We start from the raw sequence: 12,811 nt of genomic DNA on the forward strand, positions 1-12,811 counted from the left end.
GGTCGAGCAGAATCGGTTTAGCAGAAATTTTCACATAAAAGTGCATCCGAATTTACTAAAAATTTTACCCGTCACTTGAAGCCCCCTCGGTTAGAGTCCTAACCTGGGCATGTTGTGGGCCTTACGAGTGTCCTTTCGTCACGTACCCATTATTCATCCTTGTCGTCGCAATTAGTAAATATCAAAGGAAAGGGACGTAAGTGAAAAACACAATATTTACGTAGCATGTAGAGAATTGTCGTTAACCACTCATTCTCCTCCTGTCACTTGCGATTATTTCTAGCATAATTCAGCTAGCCTATTTGTCAAATCTCTTCCAATGTAAGGTATACATTCGTAACTATTGCAGCACAACTTTTTCAAATGGTCATGCCTTCAACGGGCGGTGAAGTAGAAGCCAATATTAATACATAAAGTGGACAATTTGAATTTGGAAACCTAAGTATTATGTATTCAACAAGCAAGAAAAACTAGTTCATTTTATTGGTTTATTTTTCTACCAAAGGATGCATTGTTTCAAGCACCAGGTACTGGTACGACGTGGTTGAGTTTCCATGAGGGAATACCTTTCATTATAAATATGCTCTCTGGTTAAATGTAGTCTTAAAAAATTCTTAAAAATCAGACAACTGTTTATTCACGCGAATTCGTTATTGTAATGGTAATTTCGACGCAACGAAAACATCTTTAAGATCTCTGCTAATATGCAGGACGACTACCAACATTATGAAGGTTGGATGTTATGTTACCGCTTACTACATTCTACGCCATGCAGTGCACGCGTTAAGGCTCTGGAAGCAAAGGGAGTCCCGATTTCCATGTTCGAAACAGAGAGCGAGGTGCGGTTCGTTAGGTTCCATATGAGGACGGGTGACAACGTCAAATCCCTTGAAAGATTATTTATTGAATTTTCCCAAACTTTCTTCTCTGATCTCATTGGGTCTTGTAGGCAGGCAGAAAGAAAACAGATCGTCCATCTGGTCTGTCCTTTCCGATTGGGTCAGCCAATTTCTTGGCGAACGAAACTTCTGAACGGATCGCAGCTTTCAACAAGTTTATCACGAAACAATACTCCCAAAAAACCGACCGAACTTAACATTACCAAAACATACATTTTTTGTTCTACATTTATTTTTCAGGGACGGCGCGAACGCAGTCCCAACTAACAAAAATCACACGCCCGAGATATCCACGTTTGGGATATTCGCGGGGGTCAGCCCAACCGAAGTGCAATGGAAGAGCCTCACCCCGGGGGAACCGCCTTGCTGATCACGGTAACCCCTACGCCAGGTAAGTATGCCTCGACCGGAAACCTCTCACACCCTACTCTATCTTCTCAACTAACTCTCATCGAGTGTTTACGCATATCGGAAAGTGTTTCGCAACTTGTCAATTATAACTTATAATTACTATAATTACTTTACACAGACAATATATATACAACTAAATGTGTTCAAGTTATCTTCACAAGTAAACTTTGAACCAACTTTTTAAGGGAGGAAAAGAAGCTACTCCTTGTGCTGCCATCTATTGAGAAACGTTTACTTACTCCAACATTATCCACACTACGTTCAACTTTCACATACGAATGTTGCTGGCTGGCCTTCTCGTTTTCTGTCCCCTTCAGGTTCACGGGTTATACAGTTCAATTATTGCATATCTGAAAATAACCTTCTCCGATTCACGCTCGGAAATAGGACGGGTTCCACTCGTGTGCTCTTGAAGAATAGACATTTTCTTGTCAAAAAAGGAAAGAAAGTGGACTGATATCGACGGGAATGCTTTGGGTTTTCTTCACGCAAGAAATTCCAAATGATGGCTGGAACACAATTTGTCGTTTATCAGAAACGTTAAGGGAGGAAATGCGAGAGGGATGTACCGTACCGAGAAGACCTGACGCGTTCACGTCTTGTCTCGTGAGTGAAGAAGAATATCTATACTCGTTGGAAGATGCCTTCTTGTCTTCAGTTGCATTACCTGTCTCCTCCTCAATCACATCCCAAATTGCACTTGTCGGTTTCATTTCATATCGGGTGTTCCTGATGGCCTACTGCTACCGCTGTACTGCATTCACTTCCAGTGGAGCAACATTCCACTCTGCTTCGGTTCCACTCTAAACTGAACGTCCAGTCCCGATTAGCCTACCGGACAACAAATTCGACTTAAAATTTGAAAAACTTATCGACAACGAAATAATATTTCTCCTTGTGTCTATTACATGCAAAATTGTCAAATCAAAAACCTTCGCTATAAACAGTGTTCGGAGGGAGGGGGGACGCAGGGATGGCAAAATTCTCCTATGCACTGTCTCATTTTCACCACATTACATAAAAAACTACACCTCTCCCACGGTTTCTTTGAACATTCTCACAGACACAATTTTACACTTCAAACGCAGATTAAAACAAAAGAAAAACATAAGTTTCTATGTTAAATAGCATATCTAATTCATGTATAAAGGTGCCGGAGCCTTTGCTTCAAACAAGTCGCACTCTAAAGCGTTTCTCGTTTTGTAATCGAGGGGTTCGATACTCGGTCGAGGCACATAATGGCTTGGATCCCACTCTAAACTGTAGGTCCGGTCCAAGTTAAACTATCAGTGAATAAAACTCGAATATTTACATCAGAAACTCAAAAACACGGTCGAGCAGAATCGGTTTAGCAGAAATTTTCACATAAAAGTGCATCCGAATTTACTAAAAATTTTACCCGTCACTTGAAGCCCCCTCGGTTAGAGTCCTAACCTGGGCATGTTGTGGGCCTTACGAGTGTCCTTTCGTCACGTACCCATTATTCATCCTTGTCGTCGCAATTAGTAAATATCAAAGGAAAGGGACGTAAGTGAAAAACACAATATTTACGTAGCATGTAGAGAATTGTCGTTAACCACTCATTCTCCTCCTGTCACTTGCGATTATTTCTAGCATAATTCAGCTAGCCTATTTGTCAAATCTCTTCCAATGTAAGGTATACATTCGTAACTATTGCAGCACAACTTTTTCAAATGGTCATGCCTTCAACGGGCGGTGAAGTAGAAGCCAATATTAATACATAAAGTGGACAATTTGAATTTGGAAACCTAAGTATTATGTATTCAACAAGCAAGAAAAACTAGTTCATTTTATTGGTTTATTTTTCTACCAAAGGATGCATTGTTTCAAGCACCAGGTACTGGTACGACGTGGTTGAGTTTCCATGAGGGAATACCTTTCATTATAAATATGCTCTCTGGTTAAATGTAGTCTTAAAAAATTCTTAAAAATCAGACAACTGTTTATTCACGCGAATTCGTTATTGTAATGGTAATTTCGACGCAACGAAAACATCTTTAAGATCTCTGCTAATATGCAGGACGACTACCAACATTATGAAGGTTGGATGTTATGTTACCGCTTACTACATTCTACGCCATGCAGTGCACGCGTTAAGGCTCTGGAAGCAAAGGGAGTCCCGATTTCCATGTTCGAAACAGAGAGCGAGGTGCGGTTCGTTAGGTTATAAATGAGGACGGGTGACAACGTCAAATCCCTTGAAAGATTATTTATTGAATTTTCCCAAACTTTCTTCTCTGATCTCATTGGGTCTTGTAGGCAGGCAGAAAGAAAACAGATCGTCCATCTGGTCTGTCCTTTCCGATTGGGTCAGCCAATTTCTTGGCGAACGAAACTTCTGAACGGATCGCAGCTTTCAACAAGTTTATCACGAAACAATACTCCCAAAAAACCGACCGAACTTAACATTACCAAAACATACATTTTTTGTTCTACATTTATTTTTCAGGGACGGCGCGAACGCAGTCCCAACTAACAAAAATCACAAGCCCGAGATATCCACGTTTGGGATATTCGCGGGGGTCAGCCCAACCGAAGTGCAATGGAAGAGCCTCACCCCGGGGGAACCGCCTTGCTGATCACGGTAACCCCTACGCCAGGTAAGTATGCCTCGACCGGAAACCTCTCACACCCTACTCTATCTTCTCAACTAACTCTCATCGAGTGTTTACGCATATCGGAAAGTGTTTCGCAACTTGTCAATTATAACTTATAATTACTATAATTACTTTACACAGACAATATATATACAACTAAATGTGTTCAAGTTATCTTCACAAGTAAACTTTGAACCAACTTTTTAAGGGAGGAAAAGAAGCTACTCCTTGTGCTGCCATCTATTGAGAAACGTTTACTTACTCCAACATTATCCACACTACGTTCAACTTTCACATACGAATGTTGCTGGCTGGCCTTCTCGTTTTCTGTCCCCTTCAGGTTCACGGGGTATACAGTTCAATTATTGCATATCTGAAAATAACCTTCTCCGATTCACGCTCGGAAATAGGACGGGTTCCACTCGTGTGCTCTTGAAGAATAGACATTTTCTTGTCAAAAAAGGAAAGAAAGTGGACTGATATCGACGGGAATGCTTTGGGTTTTCTTCACGCAAGAAATTCCAAATGATGGCTGGAACACAATTTGTCGTTTATCAGAAACGTTAAGGGAGGAAATGCGAGAGGGATGTACCGTACCGAGAAGACCTGACGCGTTCACGTCTTGTCTCGTGAGTGAAGAAGAATATCTATACTCGTTGGAAGATGCCTTCTTGTCTTCAGTTGCATTACTTGTCTCCTCCTCAATCACATCCCAAATTGCACTTGTCGGTTTCATTTCATATCGGGTGTTCCTGATGAATCAGGGAAAAATGCGCCCGGGAAAAATGCGCTCTCGCAATAAAAGTGGGAAAAATGCGCCCTCCCAAGAGTAACCACATTAGAAAGTGGGAAAAATGCGCCCAGCACACAATTAAGCAAGTGGCAGCTAAGAAGCGAGCAAGAGAAGGTGACGAATCTATGTCTAAGCTCTACCAGAAAGAAATGGGTCCCTTGTTTAATCAAGGATTCGACATTGTGGTGGAAGTTCCTGTGTACTCCAGCTTCAAACGCAGCATGAACTATGTGAGGAGGCAGGCACAAGGAGATCGTCGAGACCGAATTCCAGACAGAACATCGTTTTATCTGAAGAAGACCTGAAAATGGGCGACAGTTCAAGTTTCCTTTTGGTAGATGAAGAGAATCCTCGTTTTTTGTAGCTCCAAAGGCAGGGAAATACTGCAGAATCACAATCAGTTCTTCATGGACGGAACTTTCAAATCGTGTAGCAAGCAGTTCACCCAGCTCTATACAATCCACGCAGATCTTGGCAGTACAGATAACGAGACTAACATCGCTCCAGTAGCATTCGCCTTCCTGCCGAACAAAAAAAGAGAAACTTACGACCTACTTTTTGGGAAAATGAAGGAATGTTTACCGGATTGGAATCCAGAAAGAATCATGGTTGACTAAGAAGATGATTGCATTTCTTCCCTCATTTCAAACTTCCCGACTTGTACCGTCAAGGGATGCTACTTCCACTTTAATCAGTGTCTGTGGCGCAAAGTTCAAGACGTTGGATTGGTACCGGACTACAAGAATGACGAAGAAGTAAGGCTTCATGTTCGCATGTGCAGCGCTCTGGCAATGATCCCCCGCGAGGACGTTGAAGATGGGTGGCTATTGTAGTATTCTGTACAACAGATTGAGAAAATGGGCCGATATTTTTGATAAACTGACCCCCCTGCAGGCTGGTTTCAGGTCCAATTATAGCACTATAGATAATGTTTTTGTCCTGAACACATTGATCCAAAGCAAGTTAAACGAGAAAAGGGGAAAATTATATTGTTGTTTTGTTGATTTTGAAAAGGCGTTTGACTCTATCAATAGGCAAATGCTGTGGGGGAAGTTATGGGACATGGGGGTTTCGGCTAGAATGATTAATACGCTAATGAATATGTACAGAGGGGTCAAATTTTGTGTCAAATGTGGGCAGGGGGTGGTGTCTGGGCATCACGAGAGCACGGTAGGCGTCAAGCAGGGATGCATACTTTCACCTTTACTTTTCATTCTTTTTATTAATGACGTTGCTAGCTTCGTGGGAGAAGAAGGAGCTGAAACACCGGAGATAGTCGGGACACCGATACCAATCCTTCTCTATGCGGATGATCTCGTTTTAATATCAAACGAAGTACAGGGGTTACAGCGGGGATTGAACAGACTTAAACAATATTGCACAACATGGAAGTTGAAGGTAAATACACGAAAAACTAAAATAATGGCGTTCAAGAAAGGTTATGTTTTCGCAGCAAAGGAGCGGTGGACCTATGGGGATTCCGAGCTTGAAAGGGTCAAACGTTTCACCTATCTAGGCATCACGCTGAGTATGGCAGGGGAGTGGACAAAGCACATCGAAGGCAGAAAGGGAAAAGCTTGTTATGGGCTGGGCAAGGTAGAGCGACTGCAACGGAAAGTCCCTACAGTCAGCGTGAGATTGCTGGATCAAATTTATGAAGCAACGGTGAAAGCAACCCTATTTTACGGCGCGGAACTATGGGGGAGGGTAGGGGGGCGAGTAGCAAATCAGATACAAGCGCGGTTTTTAAAACAAATACTGGGAACCAGCACGAGTGCAAGCACGTGTGGCGTCCTGAGGGATATGGGAAAACATAGGGAGGATGTCGAAGCGAGGATGAGATGTTTCAAGTACTGGATGAAGCTGGAACAAGGGGCCGGAGACTCACTGAAAGAACAGTGTCTGCGAGTTCAGATTGAGGAAGGGTTCGCACGCCACTGGGCAAGTGGAATTAAGGACGACTTGTACAGAATGGGTCTGGGGGAACTGTGGGAAGAGGTGAGGGGCGGGAGGTGCGAAACTGGGATGTTGCAAATCATAAGGGAGAGGTTGGTGGACGGTAGCAGGCAAGACATCATGGCAGAATGTAGGGAGAAGGTAACGCTCGTCGCCGCACAACCGCCAGGGGTGTGGGTGGAATGGGGGAGAAAACGATATATTGATACGTGTACGTACCAGCAAAGACGTGGATTCGCCTGGTTCCTGCTAGGGGGGTGGAGGCAACACAAACTCAAGGGGCCGGACGGTCGTGCCATCTGCACGTTATGCGGCGGAGAGGAGACGAGGGCTCACATCCTACACGAGTGTGTTTGGTCGGCACCCCTCAGACAACGCAAATGGGGGGACAGTGCAAGGGACAGCATTGAGCAGACCATCCAGGCTATATGTAGGGAGGAGAGGAGTGGTATAACGAATGTAAATATCAAAGCCCTGGGCTCCTATTTTCATGCAGTTTGGAGGGAGCGCAGGAAAATGCTGCAAGGAGTCAGTGAAAGTGAAGGGTACGGAACAGCAGGGGCTCAAGCATAGGTGAAGAGTGTAATGTTATGTTGTGAAAATGAACAATCTCAAATGCAAGAAGAGGACCACATTGCTATTTATATATGTACATAGTATTTAATTATTTTCCAAATGTTTCTGTTTATAAATGTTTCTGAATGTATCATAAATGGGGTGCATGTTTAAGGTCGGGGTGTTTATGTAACAATATTGTAAGATACGCACAGCCGAAGGGCTCGTATCAATATCAATAAATATCAATATCAATATCAATCCATAGTACGCCAGTTGATGTGTGGCACTGTGGAGATGCAAAGCACCGAACGAACAATGCTGTCGAAGGGTTGAACAATAAGCTGCAGGAGAAAGTTCGACTTCATCCCAAATTCTACACCCTTCTGAAGACGCTGAAGCAGGAAGCGGAATACAGCGGATACAAATATGACAGGGCTAGCATCGGTTTGGAAGGAACAAAGAGGAAACGAACGTACATAAAACTGGATGAACAGATTAGCAAAATTTTACATACAAGTACTTACAAAACAAGCACACCCAAGGACCTTACCAAGTGTCTCAGAAGTCTGGCGTACATCCAAAAAATGGAGTAAAAGATCGTCAACGGAGGTCACAAGAAATGGAAATAGAAATGTAAATAAAAACTTTAATCAAATAAAATAAAAATTACAACATATTAAATAAAAATTACAAACGTAAAAAAAAATATGACAAAGGACATCATCTCCAGCTTCTAAACAGGCCAGAAAAGAGAATATTTTTACTGTACTTTTTTTTAAAAAAAATATCTTTCCTGACAGTCCCAAACCTGTGTTAAATGTGAGGGGAAGCTGCGTCAAGGTTGTTTTAATCAACCTATTATCATATTGGTGAAGGTCGTGTGTGCTGGGCGCATTTTTCCCACTTTTCACTGTGGTTACTCTTGGGAGGGCGCATTTTTCCCACTTTTATTGCGAGAGCGCAATTTTCCCGGGCGCATTTTTCCCGACACCTTCCTGATGGCCTACTGCTACCGCTGTACTGCATTCACTTCCAGTGGAGCAACATTCCACTCTGCTTCGGTTCCACTCTAAACTGAACGTCCAGTCCCGATTAGCCTACCGGACAACAAATTCGACTTAAAATTTGAAAAACTTATCGACAACGAAATAATATTTCTCCTTGTGTCTATTACATGCAAAATTGTCAAATCAAAAACCTTCGCTATAAACAGTGTTCGGAGGGAGGGGGGACGCAGGGATGGCAAAATTCTCCTATGCACTGTCTCATTTTCACCACATTACATAAAAAACTACACCTCTCCCACGGTTTCTTTGAACATTCTCACAGACACAATTTTACACTTCAAACGCAGATTAAAACAAAAGAAAAACATAAGTTTCTATGTTAAATAGCATATCTAATTCATGTATAAAGGTGCCGGAGCCTTTGCTTCAAACAAGTCGCACTCTAAAGCGTTTCTCGTTTTGTAATCGAGGGGTTCGATACTCGGTCGAGGCACATAATGGCTTGGATCCCACTCTAAACTGTAGGTCCGGTCCAAGTTAAACTATCAGTGAATAAAACTCGAATATTTACATCAGAAACTCAAAAACACGGTCGAGCAGAATCGGTTTAGCAGAAATTTTCACATAAAAGTGCATCCGAATTTACTAAAAATTTTACCCGTCACTTGAAGCCCCCTCGGTTAGAGTCCTAACCTGGGCATGTTGTGGGCCTTACGAGTGTCCTTTCGTCACGTACCCATTATTCATCCTTGTCGTCGCAATTAGTAAATATCAAAGGAAAGGGACGTAAGTGAAAAACACAATATTTACGTAGCATGTAGAGAATTGTCGTTAACCACTCATTCTCCTCCTGTCACTTGCGATTATTTCTAGCATAATTCAGCTAGCCTATTTGTCAAATCTCTTCCAATGTAAGGTATACATTCGTAACTATTGCAGCACAACTTTTTCAAATGGTCATGCCTTCAACGGGCGGTGAAGTAGAAGCCAATATTAATACATAAAGTGGACAATTTGAATTTGGAAACCTAAGTATTATGTATTCAACAAGCAAGAAAAACTAGTTCATTTTATTGGTTTATTTTTCTACCAAAGGATGCATTGTTTCAAGCACCAGGTACTGGTACGACGTGGTTGAGTTTCCATGAGGGAATACCTTTCATTATAAATATGCTCTCTGGTTAAATGTAGTCTTAAAAAATTCTTAAAAATCAGACAACTGTTTATTCACGCGAATTCGTTATTGTAATGGTAATTTCGACGCAACGAAAACATCTTTAAGATCTCTGCTAATATGCAGGACGACTACCAACATTATGAAGGTTGGATGTTATGTTACCGCTTACTACATTCTACGCCATGCAGTGCACGCGTTAAGGCTCTGGAAGCAAAGGGAGTCCCGATTTCCATGTTCGAAACAGAGAGCGAGGTGCGGTTCGTTAGGTTCCATATGAGGACGGGTGACAACGTCAAATCCCTTGAAAGATTATTTATTGAATTTTCCCAAACTTTCTTCTCTGATCTCATTGGGTCTTGTAGGCAGGCAGAAAGAAAACAGATCGTCCATCTGGTCTGTCCTTTCCGATTGGGTCAGCCAATTTCTTGGCGAACGAAACTTCTGAACGGATCGCAGCTTTCAACAAGTTTATCACGAAACAATACTCCCAAAAAACCGACCGAACTTAACATTACCAAAACATACATTTTTTGTTCTACATTTATTTTTCAGGGACGGCGCGAACGCAGTCCCAACTAACAAAAATCACACGCCCGAGATATCCACGTTTGGGATATTCGCGGGGGTCAGCCCAACCGAAGTGCAATGGAAGAGCCTCACCCCGGGGGAACCGCCTTGCTGATCACGGTAACCCCTACGCCAGGTAAGTATGCCTCGACCGGAAACCTCTCACACCCTACTCTATCTTCTCAACTAACTCTCATCGAGTGTTTACGCATATCGGAAAGTGTTTCGCAACTTGTCAATTATAACTTATAATTACTATAATTACTTTACACAGACAATATATATACAACTAAATGTGTTCAAGTTATCTTCACAAGTAAACTTTGAACCAACTTTTTAAGGGAGGAAAAGAAGCTACTCCTTGTGCTGCCATCTATTGAGAAACGTTTACTTACTCCAACATTATCCACACTACGTTCAACTTTCACATACGAATGTTGCTGGCTGGCCTTCTCGTTTTCTGTCCCCTTCAGGTTCACGGGTTATACAGTTCAATTATTGCATATCTGAAAATAACCTTCTCCGATTCACGCTCGGAAATAGGACGGGTTCCACTCGTGTGCTCTTGAAGAATGGACATTTTCTTGTCAAAAAAGGAAAGAAAGTGGACTGATATCGACGGGAATGCTTTGGGTTTTCTTCACGCAAGAAATTCCAAATGATGGCTGGAACACAATTTGTCGTTTATCAGAAACGTTAAGGGAGGAAATGCGAGAGGGATGTACCGTACCGAGAAGACCTGACGCGTTCACGTCTTGTCTCGTGAGTGAAGAAGAATATCTATACTCGTTGGAAGATGCCTTCTTGTCTTCAGTTGCATTACCTGTCTCCTCCTCAATCACATCCCAAATTGCACTTGTCGGTTTCATTTCATATCGGGTGTTCCTGATGGCCTACTGCTACCGCTGTACTGCATTCACTTCCAGTGGAGCAACATTCCACTCTGCTTCGGTTCCACTCTAAACTGAACGTCCAGTCCCGATTAGCCTACCGGACAACAAATTCGACTTAAAATTTGAAAAACTTATCGACAACGAAATAATATTTCTCCTTGTGTCTATTACATGCAAAATTGTCAAATCAAAAACCTTCGCTATAAACAGTGTTCGGAGGGAGGGGGGACGCAGGGATGGCAAAATTCTCCTATGCACTGTCTCATTTTCACCACATTACATAAAAAACTACACCTCTCCCACGGTTTCTTTGAACATTCTCACAGACACAATTTTACACTTCAAACGCAGATTAAAACAAAAGAAAAACATAAGTTTCTATGTTAAATAGCATATCTAATTCATGTATAAAGGTGCCGGAGCCTTTGCTTCAAACAAGTCGCACTCTAAAGCGTTTCTCGTTTTGTAATCGTGGGGTTCGATACTCGGTCGAGGCACATAATGGCTTGGATCCCACTCTAAACTGTAGGTCCGGTCCAAGCTAAACTATCTGTGAATAAAACTCAAATATTTACATCAGAAACTCAAAAACACGGTCGAGCAGAATCGGTTTAGCAGAAATTTTCACATAAAAGTGCATCCGAATTTACTAAAAATTTTACCCGTCACTTGAAGCCCCCTCGGTTAGAGTCCTAACCTGGGCATGTTGTGGGCCTTACGAGTGTCCTTTCATCACGTACCCATTATTCATCCTTGTCGTCGCAATTAGTAAATATCAAAGGAAAGGGACGTAAATGAAAAACACAATATTTACGTAGCATGTAGAGAATTGTCGTTAACCACTAATTCTCCTCCTGTCACTTGCGATTATTTCTAGCATAATTCAGCTAGCCTATTTGTCAAATCTCTTCCAATGTAAGGTATACATTCGTAACTATTGCAGCACAACTTTTTCAAATGGTCATGCCTTCAACGGCCGGTGAAGTACAAGCCAATATTAATACATAAAATGGACAATTTGAATTTGGAAACCTAAGTATTATGTATTCAACAAGCAAGAAAAACTAGTTCATTTTATTGGTTTATTTTTCTACCAAAGGATGCATTGTTTCAAGCACCAGGTACTGGTACGACGTGGTTGAGTTTCCATGAGGGAATACCTTTCATTATAAATATGCTCTCTGGTTAAATGTAGTCTTAAAAAATTCTTAAAAATCAGACAACTGTTTATTCACGCGAATTCGTTATTGTAATGGTAATTTCGACGCAACGAAAACATCTTTAAGATCTCAGCTAATATGCAGGACGACTACCAACATTATGAAGGTTGGATGTTATGTTACCGCTTACTACATTCTACGCCATGCAGTGCACGCGTTAAGGCTCTGGAAGCAAAGGGAGTCCCGATTTCCATGTTCGAAACAGAGAGCGAGGTGCGGTTCGTTAGGTTCCAAATGAGGACGGGTGACAACGTCAAATCCCTTGAAAGATTATTTATTGAATTTTCCCAAACTTTCTTCTCTGATCTCATTGGGTCTTGTAGGCAGGCAGAAAGAAAACAGATCGTCCATCTGGTCTGTCCTTTCCGATTGGGTCAGCCAATTTCTTGGCGAACGAAACTTCTGATGGATCGCAGCTTTCAACAAGTTTATCACGAAACAATACTCCCAAAAAACCGACCGAACTTAACATTACCAAAACATACATTTTTTGTTCTACATTTATTTTTCAGGGACGGCGCGAACGCAGTCCCAACTAACAAAAATTACACGCCCGAGATATCCACGTTTGGGATATTCGCGGGGGTCAGCCCAACCCAAGTGCAATGGAAGAGCCTCACCCCGGGGGAACCGCCTTGCTGATCACGGTAACCCCTACGCCAGGTAAGTATGCCTCGACCGGAAACCTCTCACACCCTACTCTATCTTCTCA

The 12,811-nt window shown here is 42.1% G+C and overlaps 1 protein-coding gene and 4 non-coding genes across 5 annotated transcripts in view; all 5 read right to left on the minus strand.

Moving 5' to 3' along the window:
* The window catches only part of LOC145984974 (von Willebrand factor A domain-containing protein 8-like), a 443,428-nt gene that overhangs the window by 197,646 nt on the left and 232,971 nt on the right, over window positions 1–12,811 (minus strand). The gene's annotated exons all lie outside the window — the stretch shown is intronic.
* Window positions 1,137–1,298, minus strand: LOC145986146 (U1 spliceosomal RNA). Its single transcript, XR_014441577.1, has one exon. It is a non-coding gene; the product is annotated as a U1 spliceosomal RNA (small nuclear RNA).
* On the minus strand, window positions 3,778–3,939 carry LOC145986062 (U1 spliceosomal RNA). The gene has a single exon (XR_014441508.1). It is a non-coding gene; the product is annotated as a U1 spliceosomal RNA (small nuclear RNA).
* On the minus strand, window positions 9,969–10,130 carry LOC145986147 (U1 spliceosomal RNA). The gene has a single exon (XR_014441578.1). It is a non-coding gene; the product is annotated as a U1 spliceosomal RNA (small nuclear RNA).
* On the minus strand, window positions 12,609–12,770 carry LOC145986129 (U1 spliceosomal RNA). Its single transcript, XR_014441561.1, has one exon. It is a non-coding gene; the product is annotated as a U1 spliceosomal RNA (small nuclear RNA).

Source organism: Lepisma saccharinum, chromosome 3 (genome assembly GCF_977018435.1).
Source record: "Lepisma saccharinum chromosome 3, izLepSacc3.1, whole genome shotgun sequence".
NCBI classification, from domain to species: Eukaryota; Metazoa; Arthropoda; class Insecta; order Zygentoma; family Lepismatidae; genus Lepisma; species Lepisma saccharinum.